At 28.8% G+C, this 9171-nt stretch overlaps 1 pseudogene; it reads left to right on the plus strand.

Annotated features, from left to right (window-relative positions):
• LOC109129090 overlaps positions 61-9171 on the plus strand; it is a 10795-nt pseudogene continuing 1684 nt past the window's right edge.

Consider the following 9171-nt stretch of genomic DNA (forward strand, 5'->3'; position numbering starts at 1 on the left):
GTCAACCTGATCAAAAACAGTGGTAGGTGTTAAACGTATTAAGAAAGGGGAATCGTTACTATGGAGATGGAAGACAGGGAAGGCAGTGAAAAGGTGTGGAGGAGTGGCGAACATTAATTTCATATCTATGCTTTGGGTGAGACAGAATGAAAAAATGTAGAAGGGGAAGGACGTTTGAGGTCGCAGATCGGAGAACGACAGAGTGGAGTTTTGTGGGGAAGGGTTTGATTTCGATGGCAAATTAAAATATTTGTAAATAATATAAATTGGGCCTCTGAAAAGATTAGACCCAAAATAAAAGGAAATGGTTACAGGGTTATTTTCGAAAATTTAATCTCATTAAATAGAAGAGTGACTGACGTGGTAGCACCAAGAGTGAGTAAAGTGAACTTTATATATATAGATTCTAATAACAAAAGCTTATGCTTACCTTATTTTTAAATAGGTATCTTTTTGTTTCTTTGCATATCCAATATACATCTCACTTCAGTATATTGTTCTTTTTTTCTCCTTTCAAGAATTATTATATATATATAGATATATTCCTTAATAATTCAATTAGAAAGTAATTAATAAACAAGTTTATTCAACAGAATATTAAAAAATTATGAGATGACTATTATGATTAACAAATTTACTTATCAACTAGATTTTAACCAGCGGTACACCGCGAGACTACATTTTTAAAATTAAAACAAAAATGTAATTTTTTAGTAGATTCACTATAGATTTGACTAATGTTTTGTAAATTTAAAATTTATATCCCTTATATCTATATATTATTTAGGTTTACCGGTTTAAAAATTTAGGTTACCGATTTAAAATTTTAAATTCAGAACTTAACCCGTGGTATATCGTAGTACTGTTTATTTGTTTAACATAATCGTAATTTAATAAACTCAGTTAGATATGGATAATATTCTAATGTCGATGGTGTTTACTTGAGCTGCCCTCTAACTTTAGCATTAAATATTGTAATGAATTAAGGATATATTTTAGGAAATGTTTAGGAAGTTTACAAAACAAATGTTTAATGAGATATTGTAATTAGTCTTTGATTGAGTAATGAGATATTTCAGGAATTTTTGTTTTAAATTTTCATTATGCCAATGAAAATCATGGTTTTAATTTTCATTATATAAATTTTAAATTTTAAATTTAATGCCAATGGAATTCCTTTTAAATAAGTATCAACTCTAGGATTTATTTGCTAAATATCTCCAAAAATGTGTATATATATATATAAGGAAGATTATGGCCTTGATTGGTAGTTTATATAAGTGAGCATATAGATTTTAGAAAGCCAATCACGTTTTGTTTAGAAAGCATAAAAGGCTTTTAAATGCTCTACAGCCCAATGCTTCTAAACGAAGCATTTCCCAAGCATAATGGTTTTAAAGTTATTAAAATACAATTTTACCTTCATTAATCACCTAGGGAGGTGTATTGAAACCATGATCTTGGAAGATTTGATGGGATTTAGGAAATTTGGAATTTTGAAAGATTTTAGGGAAGTTGATATGATTTATTGTAAAATTCTTTCAAATCCACATAAAACCATGAGATTTGGATTTATCTATTTTTAACTAAACAAATCCCACCTAAATCCTCCAGAATCTCAAAAATCATTAAAATCCAAATCTACAAACTGTTTTGAATAACAGTGGATTTTAAAGTAGATTTTTAAATCATCAGTTCAATAACAGTAGATTTTAATAGACTTTTTAAAATACATGATTGAATAACATATGATTTGTAAGTTTCACACAAATCACTCAAAATGTCAAATTTGTATATGAGTTTACTATATTTGTACATGATCGATTAACATATGAGTTTACTATATTTGTATATTTAAAATGTCTAATTTTGTAATTTTATGTCTAAATGCTAACAGCTGTACCAATCACATATCATTGTTAATAAATAATAGCATACAGTTTATGCAACATACTGCTCATGCTGCATAATGCTAATGCTTCACTAACAGTTGTTCCAATCAAGGCCTATGTTTGGAGATATGATGGATGATTTGATATTGATTCTTTTTATTTGTTTCTATATTCCCGATTTTTTAGTTAATTTGTTAAGCCAATATACTCAATCTTATAGTTTTCCTTAAACAAAATTGAGATAAATGTAGTTTCTAATACCGAGACTTATTCATATATTTGTAATCCAAGATTTATGTAAAAATTAAAATGATTTCGTTTATGTACGATCCGAATAAAATTTTGGTTTCAAAAAAATTAAGTTTTAAATATTTGGGGAAATTTGTTAGGGACCAATTTTGTTAATAAATACAAATAAAAGGGTAGAACCCTAAATATACTTCAAAAATATATATATAGATAGTAATTATTGCGATTGTAATAATTTGTTACTCAAATTCGCCTGTGATCATACAGTCTCTAAAGATCTATTAAAATAGGTTTGGAGATTTTTATGGGATTAAGAATTTAATGCGTAGAGTGGGTTTTGGAAAAATCGAAATGTATACATATTGTCAAGCTATTTATGACAATAAACATATCAAATTAGGTCGATTTAAATAGTTCCTTTAATTGAATTTTTACGAAATATTATTCTAGAAAAATCGTTAGGAGTTAATGTTGTAAATAAAACAAATTAAATAAGCAAATCAAAAATGTTAATATAGACTATTAACAAATTTATGGACAAAAAGTTATCAACTATCTTTATGTAATGGCTATAATTAGTGTGGTTGAAGATGGAGTATTAAAATTTTCAATAAGATTACTATATAATGGTTGATGATTTTATATTATTCCAGTACCAGAAAGGTTTACACTTTTCTTATTTTCATATATTGCCTTTTGTAAAATATATAAGTACTGTATCTTAGGGTAGAAAATTAATAAAAATTTTAAAATATTAATTGATGAGATAAGCTAATTGAGATTAGATCTTTACGATCTTATGTGTGGATAGATAGCGAAAACATATTAAATGGAAATTAACAAATTTTGTGAGACTAATATGAATAATTTTTGTGTGTGTAATAATAACAAATTTTTAAAATATTATAAATAGTCATATTTTCTCCTTTATATGTATACTAGATGAGGACCCGTCCGATGTGCGGGATTAAAGTTTTATAAATTATATTCAAATTTATCGTACTTTATTTATAAATTTTATTTTTGTTATAATACACTGATTTATATTCATTTACAAATCTTTTATGTATGTTACCATTAAAAGTGTACTTTTTTTACACCTAAATATACTCTATGTTACAAATATATATTCTTTATCACCCACCTAGAAAATGTCTATATGAACACAATAAACCAACTATTTTACTTTCACTTATGTATAGTTTTTTAATTACTAAAATTGTTGGCTCAAAAAATATTTTGAATAAAAAATATATAACATAATATGGGAAAATACTTAGGTTCACTCCTAGGGTAAACCTTCTTGTTCACTTCTTCCTTTTCAACCAATCAGAATCTTCTATACATATTTTATTTAAAATAATAAATCAAAATTAAATTAAAAAGCAAAATAGATTAAGGAAACAAATTCTGTATATTTTTTTTGAAGTTAAATATTGGCTTGGTTTAGAATGAAATGATTTGTCGGTTTGGGTTTTCAAATAAGGTGATTAGGGTTTAGATTTTACAATTCAAACAAAATTATATGTCGGTTTGTGTTTACAAATGAAGCGGTTTGGATTTACAAATAAATTGGTTAGGGTTTAGATTTTACAATTAAAACGAAATTATATGTCGGTTTGGGTTTACAAATGAAGTGGTTAGGATTTAGATTTTACAATTAAAACAAAATTATATGTCGGTTTGGGTTTACAAATGAGATGATTAGGGTTTAGATTTTATAATTAGGATAAAATTATATGTCGGTTTGGGTTTACAAATGAGATGGTTAGGGTTTAGATTTTAAAATTAAAATGAAATTATATGTCAGTTTGGATTTACAAATGAGATGGTTAGGGTTTAGATTTTACAATTAAAATGAAATTATATATTGGCTTGGGTTTATAAATAAGCGGTTTTAAATTTTTAATTTTACAGATTTTGCTTTATTGTATAAGAAGGTGAATGAATAGGTTCTTAAATGCATTATGACATGTCAAATTCTCATTGGCTAAAATAATGAGAAGTGAACAAAAGGGTTTACCTTAGGAGTGAACCCAAGAATTGTTCATATACTAATCAATGTATCATCACAATAATTTATGACCACCATGGAGAAAACCTTGGCTCCACCCTTATGGAGAGAACCTTGCGTCCAACCTCCTCCACCATGGAGAGAACCTTGGCTCCGCCTTCCTCCCTTGGGGAGATAATATTGCGTCCAACATCCTCAACCCTCCTCTCTTGGGAAGATAACCTTGTGTCCAACCTTCTCCACCATAGAGAGAACCTAGTTATGTCCTCCTCCTGTGTGGAGAGAACATGTTCACATCTATTTGCTATCTCAAAATGGCTTGTTCCGACAACCAATAAAAGTAAAAACCTTTTTCTAACGTCACAAAGTATTTTGATAGTAACTAATGTTAAATTTCCCAATGTATTTGTGGAAATGTCTCTGACACACCATGATGTAGCCTCTGTCTCTTTAATGTCTCAACCCCCACCTTGCTTAGTGGGCCCATGTCCACTCTCATTCCATGGGCCCACCTTCCTAACTGACCCCTACATCTATTCCTGTCCCGTGACCCACCCATATTCGATGGCTGATTTGTTACGTCTGGGAGGCTTTAAAATTTTGTTTACCAGCTCTACAAATCAATAAATGATATTTTCTGTGTTTTGTCCTTACTCGCACAGTTTCGACAATCACTTCCAGGAAGATTGCCCATCATGAAGTTCTCTTAGGACCCTTGACCGAAAAATTAGTGTATTTTGATGACCAAACAAGGGTGTCACAATCTTTGGCTCCTAAGGACATATCAACAACAATTTATGTTTTTCCAATCTATCTATCTATGTTAGTTGTAAGCTTGTGTTTGATTAGTCTATTTTATCCATCCATTAGGTTGATGTGTTTCTACTCATTATCTCCTTTAGTATTGAATAAATAATGGTAACAATTATGTTTGCAAAAAAAAGAAGGGTTTATGACCAACCAATCAAGGTTGAGAAATTAAAAGAAAATTAATTTGACATAGTTAAAGACGATAGAAAATTATAAGAAAGGTAATATATGAATCTCAAATAATCCAAAGATGAAAATATAAATTAAATCAAACAATCTAAAAATACTATAATAAATTTTAAAATACCGTATTAGGAAAAGAAGACGTATATATTAATCTTTTTTGGGTCAACATATTAATTTTACATATTTCCAACTGAAAAAAAAGAGAGTAACAGAAAATTTTGGTTTACAAAAAAAAAAATTACGTTCCCATTAAAAACATTTCTCAATTAAAAAAAATTTAAAAGCAGTGTTTTTGAATAAATTATTTAAATATAAGACGATCTATGTTTATATAGAAATGAACATTTACAAAAAATTTAAAATTAATAATTAACTGTATATTTTTCTTTAATCCCCTTTTCTATTTTTATAGAATTAATAACTTAAAATTAAAAAAAGTAAATAATATTATAATTTCAAATTTTTTGAATATATATATATATATATATATATAATCCTCTTATAACTGTTTAAAAAGACTTTGTATTTTTTTATAAATTCTATAATTTTGGATAATTATCTTTTTACATTATTAATATTTTCTAAAACAAAATATTTTATTTTTGTTGTAATCAAATTTTTCTGATCAAATATTAACTTTTACAAATGTCAAAATCTAAGATTGATAACTTGACACATGTCAAAATATAGTTAATTACTAACTTTCAAAGCCCAACTTTATATAATAAGATTCTAATATAGAATCCAAATATTTTAAAACTAACAATCAATTAATTTTCTTATTGTGAAGCTATGTATAAAAAAGATTGGCAAGAGTTAAAGAACGATCTGATATTTTTTTTTTTTTTGAAACAATGACAACAAGTCAACAATCTCTGATCTTTCAAAGGATTTGGTTAAGAAGATATTGTCTAAGGTCCGATAACTTCTCTAGGATCAGTGAGATCCACTTGCAAAAGATGGACCGGTTTATCCAAAGATTGGATTCTATGTAAAGCAGAGGCAAATCATCAGTTCTTGGGCTTCATGATGAAGAAGTATAAGCTTTGTTCATTGAGATTTGATCTCCATGGAGCCTTCAACGAAGATGAATTAATAGTGGAAACATCTATAAAGGAGATAGATTGTAATGTTCTACTTAATCAAGTTGAAATGTATAAAGTGTTTCAATGCGACGGGTTATTGTTATGTGTGACCAAAGAGGACAACGCTAGGCTCGCGGTGTTGAACCCTTATTTGGGTCAAATCAGGTGGATCCAACCCCAAAGCGCTTACGTTATAGCAAAAGCCTATGCTATCGGATACGACAATAACCGTAACCACAAAATTTTGAGTTTTGTGGATCAATACGACCTTAATGATCATCACCGATTTCTTGAGTACAAAATCTATGATTTTAGCTCTAATTCATGAAGAGTTCTTGATATCACTCCATGCTGGGAGATAGAATATTATCAACGTGACACGTCTTTGAAAGGAAACACTTACTTTTTTTCCAAGGAAAAAATAGTGGAGGAAGGTCCAGAGCCGCCAGACTGTTTACTATGTTTTGATTTTACAACGGAGAGATTTGGAAAGTTTCTTCCTCTGCCGTTTGTGAACTATCTTTTCGATGTTGGAGCTCTCTCTTCTCTTGGAGACGAGAAACTCGCGGCATTATCTCAAGCTAAAGATAGTACAGTGGTGGAGATGTGGGTTACAATTATGATTGAGCCCAATGCAGTGTCGTGGAGTTTTTTCTTAGTAGTTGATATGAAGCCACATTGTGGTTTTGATTTTCGCTTTTGCTACGACGGTGGCAGTTTCTTCATTGACGAGGAGAAGAAAGTCGCAGTGGTTATTGATTTTGACACATCTGAAAGGACAAACTACGAGGGCGCAGCTTACATTATTGGAGAGAAAGGGTACGTCAAAAAAGTGCGCCTTGGAGAAGACAGCAGTGGCTATTTTTGCAATTACAATTTAACAAAGCAGACAGCAGACGAAGTCTACCAGAAATGGTTGATTTATTTTGTGGTCTTCCTTTGTTAATTTTTGGTCAGTTTTGCAATTAAATACATAAAACAGACTTCAATGGGAAGTTCAACTTGTTAAATTTAATTATAGTCTACTCTAGTTATTTTTGCAATTGACCAACCCATTGACTTTATAGTATACTTCTGTCTAACAAGTAGACTTCAACTATTCGTCAACAAGGAAAAGTAAACTTCTTCGTGATTAGTTTTGCAATTGACTAAGTTTTACTTACACCACGTAGACTACGTACGAAGTCTCCAGATACGTTGACTTCGTTAGCAGTCTGCTGTAGTCATTTTTGGGGTTGACCAACATTTTAATTTATTTAATTAGTAGACTTCTTTTGCAGTCAACTAATTAATTTTATTTTAATAATATTACGGTCAATGATTTTATAATTTGGTCAACCCAAAAATGGCCACTATAGATGTCTACTATTTTATTATCTTAAGAAGACTTCGTCATGCAGTCATAACTAAAAAGTCAAGATTTTGGTCAATTGCAAAAATACACCTTAGTAGACTTCAAACAAAGTGTCCAACGGAAAGACTATAATGTAGTCTAAATCATTTTTTTTTTCAAATGAAATTAAGGAGACTGAAATTTCAGTCTACGGGCTCAAAACTCGATAAATTTGTAATTGCAAAACTGACCTCATTGTAGACTTTACATGATATTATAACAGTTGGACTAACAAATGGAGTCTAAATTCGAGAAAACACAAGAAAAATCACGAAATCTACCGGAAACTAACCTTACGGTGGTTGTTTCGCAATGTCAAGCACCGAGGACGTCGTCTTTAGTCACCATGGAAGAAACCCAGCACTAATTTAATCATTATCCAAGAATCACAACATATAACAAGATGAACGCATTTACAAATTTTATTGGATTAAAATGTAGAAGAGATGGAAGAAACTGAAGTTCTCATAGCATTGTGTGTTATTTAAGGTCACAAATTTGGGTTGTCGAAGCATTAAGAGCTTCAAATTTGGTTGTTCATGGTTGTTGGAAAATTGATAGTGATGGCACAACCGTAAATAAGAGAAGAAGATGAGGATATGGATGTAGTAATCATTTTCGTAAGAAATTCAAATAAATCAGAAATAATGACATTTGTGTGAATATAATGAATGGCCGAGGATTTAGTAGGGAGAAAGTGACAAATGTTGGAGAGAGAAAAAGAAGGATCTAGTCTTGCAATTGACCCAAGTTAGGGGTCTAATTTTGCAACCGTCCCAAGACATGTTGCAAACACTGAAAAGAAGTTGAATTTTAAGTTTACAACATTATTAACAAAGAAAAATCGGAAAGCTTAAAAGAAAGGTTAGAAGTTTTAGGTGTATTTCTCCCTTAATAATATAGTGTAGATTTATTAATCACTAGATTAGGTCCGTGTATTTATGCGAATATAAAATAAATATGTAAAACTTTAAGTAGTATTTTAAATGTTCATTTTATATTTTATTTGATTTTAAATATAAAAAACAAATTAGATTTTAAAAACTAAGCTTTATATAATAAGATGTATTATTATATCAATACAATTTGTAAATGAAATTAAAAAAGATGATATAAGAATCATAATTTAAAATCTTTAAAAAATCTGAATATAATTATTAAAAACAAATCATATGGTAAAAAATCAAGTCTAATTAGTTTTTTTAAGTTTGATTAGTTAACAATGTTTAAAAAATTAATTACTAATTTTAGTTCAGATAAAGTGAATTGATCTAGTAGGAGTAGAGAAAGCTGAAACCGATCATTTTTTTAAAAACTAATAATTATTTTAAAAAGTTCTGTATTAATTTAAGACTTAATTTATGTTTTTTCTAATCTTAAATGAGAAATTTTAAAAATGGTCTTATGACCAATGAAATTTGATATAAATATTTAAAGGAAGTGTAAAATTATATGGATACCTTTCCCTTATTAAAATAGATACATACAATATTTATTTTATTAGTGAAATAAATAATAAAAATAAATTAAGCAGAATTATAT

This window comes from Camelina sativa, chromosome 15 (assembly GCF_000633955.1).
Source record: "Camelina sativa cultivar DH55 chromosome 15, Cs, whole genome shotgun sequence".
NCBI classification, from domain to species: domain Eukaryota; kingdom Viridiplantae; phylum Streptophyta; class Magnoliopsida; order Brassicales; family Brassicaceae; genus Camelina; species Camelina sativa.